Source organism: Cydia amplana, chromosome 8 (genome assembly GCF_948474715.1).
Source record: "Cydia amplana chromosome 8, ilCydAmpl1.1, whole genome shotgun sequence".
In the NCBI taxonomy this organism is placed as follows: Eukaryota; Metazoa; Arthropoda; class Insecta; order Lepidoptera; family Tortricidae; genus Cydia; species Cydia amplana.
This window is the reverse complement of record NC_086076.1, coordinates 9183115-9192397: the sequence shown is the minus strand read 5'-3', so window position 1 is coordinate 9192397 and position 9283 is coordinate 9183115. Positions and strand designations below refer to the sequence as shown.

General features: G+C 36.6%; 1 protein-coding gene across 1 annotated transcript in view; it reads left to right on the top strand.

Moving 5' to 3' along the window:
• Positions 1-5601: 5601 nt before the first annotated feature.
• Positions 5602-9283, top strand: part of LOC134650329 (probable serine/threonine-protein kinase DDB_G0267686) — a 199309-nt gene continuing 195627 nt past the window's right edge. The window contains exon 1 of the mRNA XM_063505290.1: positions 5602-5965. The gene's annotated coding sequence lies outside the window, so the exon portion shown is untranslated. The remainder of the gene's footprint in view (positions 5966-9283) is intronic.

Here is a 9283-nt window from a genome sequence, read left to right as displayed (position 1 = left end):
ACATATAGACGGAACGAACGGCAACAAAGTAGGTGTAGACACTAAGACTTTCAGGTATTAAACGAATTACGCTTCGTATTAATAGGTAAGTAATATTTAAATGAATATATAATATTCTCTAACGTAAATACAAGATTACAATTGACATCAAATGTCATTGACGTACAGAAGTCATATACTTTTTTTTAATGACGCAAAATTGATACCAGCATAATGAAAATCAATCCCAATCAGTAAAACGAGTCTTTAAACTTTTTTTATTTTAAGCGGGTTTTGAAGGAACAAGTTACTTAAATTCAATTGTAATCGTATTGTTTTAGGATAGTTTACTGCTGTTTTCGATCGTTACGACCTGTAAATAACAACAAATCAAATTTTAAATAAATTTATTTACCCTATTTTTTGAAATACAATTTATCTACTGGTATACATTTTCGTATGCGTATATGATGAAATGTCTAAATAATGTCAAAAACGAGCTACAACGACGTACACGTCTGCTTCGATCCAAGGCCAGCGGCCATCTGACTCGAAGAAGAATTTTGAGTGATGTCGTCAATGTATGGAAATTGTACGAAAGTTTACATTTGGGATTGAATTTCTGTGTTGTATTTGTGAGTAAAAATATAAGTAGGTAATAATTTGCTAGTTTAGTTATCTAGCTTTCAAAATCACACAACAACTCAATTACCGTTAAAGGCAAAACTGTAATGCGTGTTGCTCAAACGGAACTCCATATTTTGATTTTTGGATACTTTTAGTGTCGATTTGTAGAGAATTACAGCAAATAAAAAATATTATGCCGTGAAGAGCCGGTACACGGCTTCTTCGTGAACAAATTTACGTATAATTTAATGCAGTTATTAAACATTTCTTGAACAAATTGATTGCACAAAGTGAGCTCTAAATCGAAAACGTCATATACCGTCCCCTTAATTGAGGTTTACAATGATTTTGGAATGAATAAAAAAAAAAACCTAGTATGTTTTTAATGTTAGAGACATTGTCTCATATTGGAGGTATAACTTTATGATCTGAATATTGGAAGCCAATAATGTTTCCGTCCCAACGTTTTCCGGCTATGTGGGTGGTTTGGTGTTCTAACTTTACGATTATCAAAACGAGCTATCAACAGCAGTATCACAATATATTAGTCCGGCACTGGAGATTATAGCTTGTTTAATTTACTGGTTCAGCACTAGAAATTTGCTATATACTTATGTTTAAGTTGACAAAGGCCACGACTTGGTCACGACGCGACCCGGACTCATGGGAAAGGTCTATTCTGAATCACGAAATGTTAAACAATACCTACTTCTGTTGCTTTTTGTTAATATAGGATCTCCCACTTGACGAAATTTAAATAAATAGACCACCTTACCTATCCCCAACTTCTTGAAAACGGACAAACGTACTTGTAGTTGGTGGCCCTGGAATGAAGTGGCCTTATATTTAAAGGTTCTCAACTGTTCTCAAGTAGGTAGGTAAGTGTATTACTAAAACGACCCAACGTCGCAAACCATCTTTTTTAATTACACAGATGATCTCTATCTGTAATTAAAAAAGATGGTTTGCGACGTGGGTTTCAGAGGAAAGTGGATAACCGCGCGCAATCTGCTTTTCCATACAAACTTTTTCAAAAATCGGGACTACGTTTTCCATACAAACTTAGTCAAAAACCGGGACTACGTTTTCCATACAAACTTAGTCAAAAATTGGGACTACGTTTCTACGGAGAAGCTGTCGTCCACATTCATAACCGTCAAACGGGTCTCTATTGTTTCCCAAATAGTTTTAAGCCATAATGTATTGTTTGCCCGAATTTTCGTTAGTCATAATTCATTTAATTCAGAAACGCGTCACTTTTCAGGATTGCCATAAAACAAACCTAACCTAACCTAAACTATCTATAGGATAACCTAACGAAAATCCTGAAATGTTAACGGTTTCAGTTTTATGACTAATGATAATATGACAAACAATACATTATGACTTAAAACTTTATGGGAAACAACGGGACCCCCCGTCAAACAACAATTATTCTGTTACTCGGACTATAATAGGTAGGTAAATAAATAATTTGGCCTGTCGGTCGTTTCCGACAGTGGTTCGCTTACAATAAGTCACTTACACACACAGTTAAACCAGATGCACTTGTACGTAAAGCTTGAAAGTTTTATAAAAATTACAGGCATTACCAAGAAATGGATAGCTACTTGCTATTTTAATGCAAAGAAGGCCGCAAATGAAGTTGTCTGGTTGATACACGCAGAAACAAAACAATAAGGCTTTCGCTTATTTATCAAACTCTACAATATCGGGCGGGCCGTAACTCAAACGGTATCGGTGTTACATTAGTAAGGCTATCTTGACTGGCCGCGGCACACCTTAGATGAATAAAGACGCTAACATAGTGGGCATCCATTACTTACAAACCTTTAATAATCTATAAGTTAAAACTTACTTTCTTAGATCAGAAATAGTTCCTTCATTCAAATCATACATTGTGCGGTAAGGGGGTATAACCAAATTTGTTAACTAGAGTCAATAGAAACCCAACGCCCAACGGCTCGTTCCGTTACACACAATGTTTTCATCACTGTTGCGAAGAAAAGTTATAGGTATGCGAGAAAAACGGTAAAATTACAGATATCGTCCGCCATTTTATTTATTCCTTGACGCCAAGGCATGAAAGGCAGAGACACATTCGCCATCACGATTGATACTTAATTTTATTACGTAAAAAAAAAACTTTAACCACCTATTAAATCATTCAAAATATGATTTTGTTTTTAAAAATTAACAAACTTGGACTGTCTGACACATATGCCCCTATAGGGTATTACCTGTACCTACACCTGTTGAGCTGTTATATACAAAGTGCTATTGCTATAAATCTCCTTGATAAAACGCAACGACAGGACATTTAGCGATTATTTATGTCCATTATGTGAGTTAAATACCACCTTATCAGTGGAAATGTTAATCGTGAGAGCTAGAGAAGGGACCGTGCGAATTGTGGAATGTTTAGACATTGGCACAACTGAGATGGGCCAGGTTTTTAGTCAGGCCAGTTTAAACATTATCATTATTAAGGTATTCAGTTCACAAATGTTAATTAAATTAAAAGTTACTGTAGTTATATTTGACTTCCGCGGCTATCTTGGTTGATCGTAAGGGAATAAGAATGATCACTTACTGAATCCTATAAAATCGAAGATCCGGTCTTGTAAATCTTTCATCTCACGACCAATTATTAAAGTGTACGCATCCGTTGTCCAAAAATAGCGGATGCATTCCGATCGTTTGAGTCGCCACTACGGATATCAATCTATTTAAGCAGCAAACACTACATCTACTTATAATGCTTTACTGTTATAATACTTGTTTTCTACTAGCGATATTACTAAAAAAATCACTGCTATGTTAGGAATATGAAGTTTGATGCTTTAAAGAAAATCGAATAGGACTAATAGCCTCTGATAGTTCTGACTCTGACACGCAAGCGATATTCTATTTGACAGTTTTTTCCTTTTTCTTTACCTAGCCTTTATCAGGTTTTAGTTTTCTTTCCCTTGAATTGAACAGCAATAGCAATAGACACGAGGAAAATATCTCGCGGAAAAAGACAGTTGCCCAATGCGATAGTGTAGCAAATATTAACCTAGATATCTACGAGTACATATGTACCAATCTCTGTTTTAAGTTTTGTCCTTATTCACCCCAGCCATCCCTATTCACCCCGGTTGACGGTATATAAAATTATTTCTAAGAAGTATTTTAGTGTTATTAATTGCAGGTTTCTTTGTTGATAAATTATAGTAAAAATAAAAAGTAGGAAACTTTTAGCTATTTATTTGTTCCGAAATGCCGAACTAAATCTTGCGTAACTATTCCCAATGCGTTGACTTATTTGATGGATCTCACATAGAAATCTTTCAAATTTAATTCTAACTGAAAACGATTTGAAATAAAATTATACCGGTAGAAAATGAACTCCATTTCACAACTAAACCATAGTGAAATGTCAGATCCTTGAACTATTTAAACAAATTAAGAGGCGTTGCTTGCTCTGAATCGGTTTTAAACAAACTAAAGTTCAAGTAAAACGGTCAAATATTATGATTTACCGTGAGAATAGTCCGCCATTTCCCAACCAATGATTTGCAGAACACCGCTTGACACGCCTCGTGTCGCCGGGTAAGGAAAACTATTATATTATTGCGATTATGAAGTTACTCAACGAACGCCATTGTGGTCTAACCAATAAATTCACTATTGATAGTCATGCCGATCTAATCTGGAGGTTAAGAGGGTAAACTGAAGCAATGATGTCTGTAAACGAGATCAATGACATGAGTTGTAATTAACTACTTAGGTAGCTTTTAACCACTGTGTTAACACGTTTGTGGAGCAGTTTATATCTTCTACGTTAAAACACAATTTTTGAATACATAGATAACCAAAATCGCTTTCGCTTGCTGAAAATAAAATACGTGAAAATTAATCCAGGATCTCAGGTATCTACTTAATTTCTATTATCTTGTTACGTTAGAAGCACATTAGACGTAGGTAGTACTTAATCTGCATAATCACACGCTGCGTAAGTATAGTTATGATGATCATTTTTAATGTTCATATTTATCTATAGGAAAACTTCGCTTGTCATTTGTCAGTAAGTAGGTCAATTTGAACTTTTTCGTCTTAATGTCTTATATTGATATTTGTACATCTAAGTGTAAGGCCCGAGTGGACGCTCGAGTTGGGCGTGCAGCGGGGCGAGGCGTGCGGCGTGCATGTTAAACAAATGCAAGCGTAAAGGAGCGGCCTTAGTGCACGCTGCTCAGATTACTCCTGACCCCGACGCCACGCTGCACGCCCCGCCGAACGCTCCGCTTCGAGCGTCCACTCAGGCCTTACACTAACGTAAGAAGGTACGTGTCTAATGTAGGGACTTTCATTATCTTAATCATCCATGAGATTTTATTGATTCTCTTGTTTAGTGAATGCCTATTTCTCCCACACAATAAAATCTTCTGTTTGTAGGCTTTTCTATCTCAATTTAATGAAGGCAGAATAAGAGCATTTCCATGAGACTAATGAGTAAGGGGTTAGGTTTGCACAACGTATTCAGAATAAACAGAACTATTTTCATAAAAATATTATTGCAGCAAGACACTACCTAATAAAATAAACATAACCAGTTCAGTACTCCTCATTCCATTCCTCATAACATGCCTTCAAAGTAGCTCCTCTTAGGGACCCAGACGATACGAACAAAAAGGCAATTTCATAACACTATGCACCCGCTGGCTCATAACAATAAATGAAGAAAACCTCCAGAACCTGATGCCTCTCCCGGACATACTTTTCAGGTGTGTCGTGAATATAATCCGATTCCTCGTGCTATCCATTACGCTGCCAGCATATGTTACGCGCGCAAAATTCGCTGCAAGCAAGCGGTGGATGCTGACGTTAAACTTGTGCCGCAATGCAACGGTGTTATGGTAGAGGAATCTGCAAGTCCAGCACTCACACATTGCTGTTCGTCGCGACGAGAAGGCTTCGATTGCACACTTGTTAAAACAACGTCACGCGCCAGTCCGCATCGGGCCGCCGACCGCGACGCTCTCGTCGCCCGCCGCCGCGACGCCCCGACATCGCGAAAAAAGTTTACACGAAACTTTCATAAAGACTTTCCTTTCAATTAAACTGCCGTTGAATCGAAACTGTCTGCTATTCCCGGAGTATTCCGAGTGACATCTCCTAAAACCGGAATTTGGTGCACTCCGGAACGGGTTTGGTTACCCGTGTGGACGTGAAGTGCTAACTTGATTTTCAGAGTGCTGTGTTCAGTGTCAGTGACTGGGCATTTTATTGTTTCTTAAAGGGATTGAACTGGACTCTATCCCTTGAACAGTTCTTAAAGGGTGGCTGCTAAGCTATCGTGCTGTCAAAAGTTTCAGTAAGTATCTTGCCTAACTAAAAACCGGCCAAGTGCGAGTCGGACTCGCGCAAAGAGGGTTCCGCACCATCAACAAGCAAAAAAACGGTCACCCATCCAAGTACTGACCCCGCCCGACGTTGCTTAACTTCGGTCAAAAATCACGTTTGTTGTATGGGAGCCCCACTTAAATCTTTATTTTATTCTGTTTTTAGTATTTGTTGTTATAGCGGCAACAGAAATACATCATCTGTGAAAATTTCAACTGTCTAGCTTCGTTCGGTAGCACGGTTCGTGAGATACAGCCTGGTGACAGACGGACGGACGGACGGACGGACGGATAGCGGAGTCTTAGTAATAGGGTCCCGTTTTTACCCTTTGGGTACGGAACCCTAAAAACTAAGGGACTACCCCCTTACTACTCTATGCATGGATTGCATGGTATGCCAATTTTACAGGTATCCACCCCACCGCTGCGCTCTCGTTTATAGATCGAGAAGTTTTTCTAAATTAGATCTCTTTTTTCATGACGTTGAACCAGTGTTAAAGTAGTAGGTTAAATCTTATTGTCTTTATTTAACCTGTCTCTACCTTGTTCAGTCATTATTCCAAATATTGTTAAAACAAAAAATATGTCGGTCAGTAAGCAAACGGTGGCGGTTTTTATTTCAATAATCGCCAAGATACTTCATTGCCATGTCTTTACCAAGGTGACAGAGGTAGAGCTGTGACAAATACTTACTCACTAGAGGTAGATGAGAGGTCCCGCATATAGGTACGTATTATACATATCATGTTCTATACTTTATCCCGATACCTAAAAAAATATTGAAAAACTAACATCAAGGGTTATTTTGACTTTGACAAATAAAACCTAACCTTTTTATAGATTTATAAGAGCTGTGCACTGAACTGTCAAAATTCTCATAAAATTCGCGCCAGCTTCTTCTTCAGATTTAATTAACTGTCCCATCTTGGGCACAGGCATTAGAGTTTAAACTAATCATTCATACGAAAATGTATTTCTTATTGAGATGCTTAAAACCTGTATTAAGATTAATTAAACCTCGTAATAAAAGTAAACTAAATATGACTATATTTTGCCAAAAATTGTCTAAATAATCCATTAGAGCCGTAAACCTGACATTCGACCTCAGCTTTTTGCATCAAAGGAAAGTCCCATACATACAATCTATTTCCGACCGAACAGATGTGCAAAAACCGGACCAAAAAAGACTATTGAGCGCTTTGTGTCAATAAAAAAACGCAGCCAAGTTTATTATTTTTTACACCAGTACAAAATTCGCTCTCTACAACTGCTATAGTAATATGCTCTTGATTTTTTATTTGTAAGTATTTGGAGTGAAATGACTGGAAGCGCATTGTCAATGAACTTTGTTTGATTCCGTAGACCTCGACTTTTTGCAATTTTCAATAGAATCAGATTGCTACTTAGATATGAGGTATCTAATTTAGATAGTATACCACCACGTTTCGTAACTACTTTGTTTGTTAGTAAATGTGGTAATGCTATCATTTCGAGCGCTCTACGAAGGCCGCAAAAATTTACTTAGTCTTCTGAGGTTTTTCTCACAGGCATTATGAAACAATTAAGGTTTCAGTCATCGAAATTGTTTCTTTCGTTAAAAGGTAGGCACCTAGGTAACGTCTTAATTCCTCTTCACGCTCTTAGGGCGCGAGTTGTAAGCGTAAAATTTGTGGATATTTTTGACTTGTCAATCTTCAGTCGGGACTCAATGTAAAAGGCCCCTATGCCTTTTAACTGACAGTATCAAACCTGCGCGCGATATGTTTACAATTTGTTTGACATAGCTATATTAATTGATTGATCGATGATGTGCCATGATATATGTAGTGGAGCAGAATCAAAATAAAATGCATAGGTAAGTACTTTATAACTCCATAAGGCTCCATTTTTATTTGATATAAAAAGATAAGTAAATTAAAACACTAGTAAAACTGCATTTTATCATTGATAAATGAATGAATAGTCATTTTAGTGCTATATATTGTTAAAAATGTGAGACAACTTAATAATGCACATCTTGCGCCGAAATTAAGAATTGGGCAAACGAGTGACACAAAACCAGGACTGACACTTAAACTGATGTACGATGATTTGCATAATAATTATTGAAAAGTAATGACTAAGAAAATAGTAAGGTAGGTATGTAAATACGTATAAGATGATGACCAGAAATTGTAAACCATTCAGAAGAGGCCAGCCGTAACGGTATCGTGTAATCGTGTATACATCATGACAAAAACTTTATCAGCTTTAAAAATGATTGTTTTAACCTTCAGCGATTGATCAAAGTTCTTAACAGCTAATATTCATGAACAAATATAAAATTGTCAAAACAAACTAGGAAGTGGCTTTGTACCTAGTTATTGAATTTACTTAGCAAGCAAATAGTAGCGAAGGTTATGTAGGGAACGAAAAATATTCAATGTAAATTAATAGTAAAAATAACTCAATGCTGTGTGAGATAGCACTTCAACTTAGTCAGTGTGACGTGAATTGTTAATAAATACCTACTCGTACATGATTATATTATTTTGACTTTAAGAAACATAAACTGATGATTGTGGCTGGGCCAGTTAAAACATGTTTTTCGCAATAAAAACTAAGCAAGATAGATCAAACGAAAATGAAAAAGGGCTGTAAATTTCATAATTTAGTGAATAATAAAACATTAACACACGACACATAGATCTAATGAAAGTTATGTTCTATGACAGTAACGATTCTACATCGGCTCATTTAGTAACTTGCATGTGTGACCATCATGAGCTACATAATACCTCATTTGTAGTGTTAATTTTCTATAGGGTCCAATTTACTGGCATCGTAGTAATGACGTTGTATTACGACGCAAATGACTAGCATTCAAATTTCACACTCTAATGTGTTGAAAAAGATACGGTAAGATAAAAGGTTTAAACAAGTTAATATGTATTAGAGCATAAGTTTCTAGCTATTCATCCGTATAGTGTCTCGCTGTTTTTTTTGGTAGCCATCTGATTTTGCGATAGTGTCGTGTGTTCACGAAATGTCCCGTCCGTTAGTTTTGCGTGATTATCTGCAGCGATAAATGCGTGTTATATCATACATACGTCTATATCGGATTAACATCTCGAGCATTGGTTTATCTGTCACTTATCTCATTTTATTCTCTTTCTAAATTTTCTTATACAATATATTTTTTTAAAGACGCGAATTGTAAATTAGCTTTTTGGCGCGTTGCTATCAATAATGTGCTATTTATCAGCTACTTCTCCCACATGGAAGTGGAAGACTAGAAGGTAACAAATGCC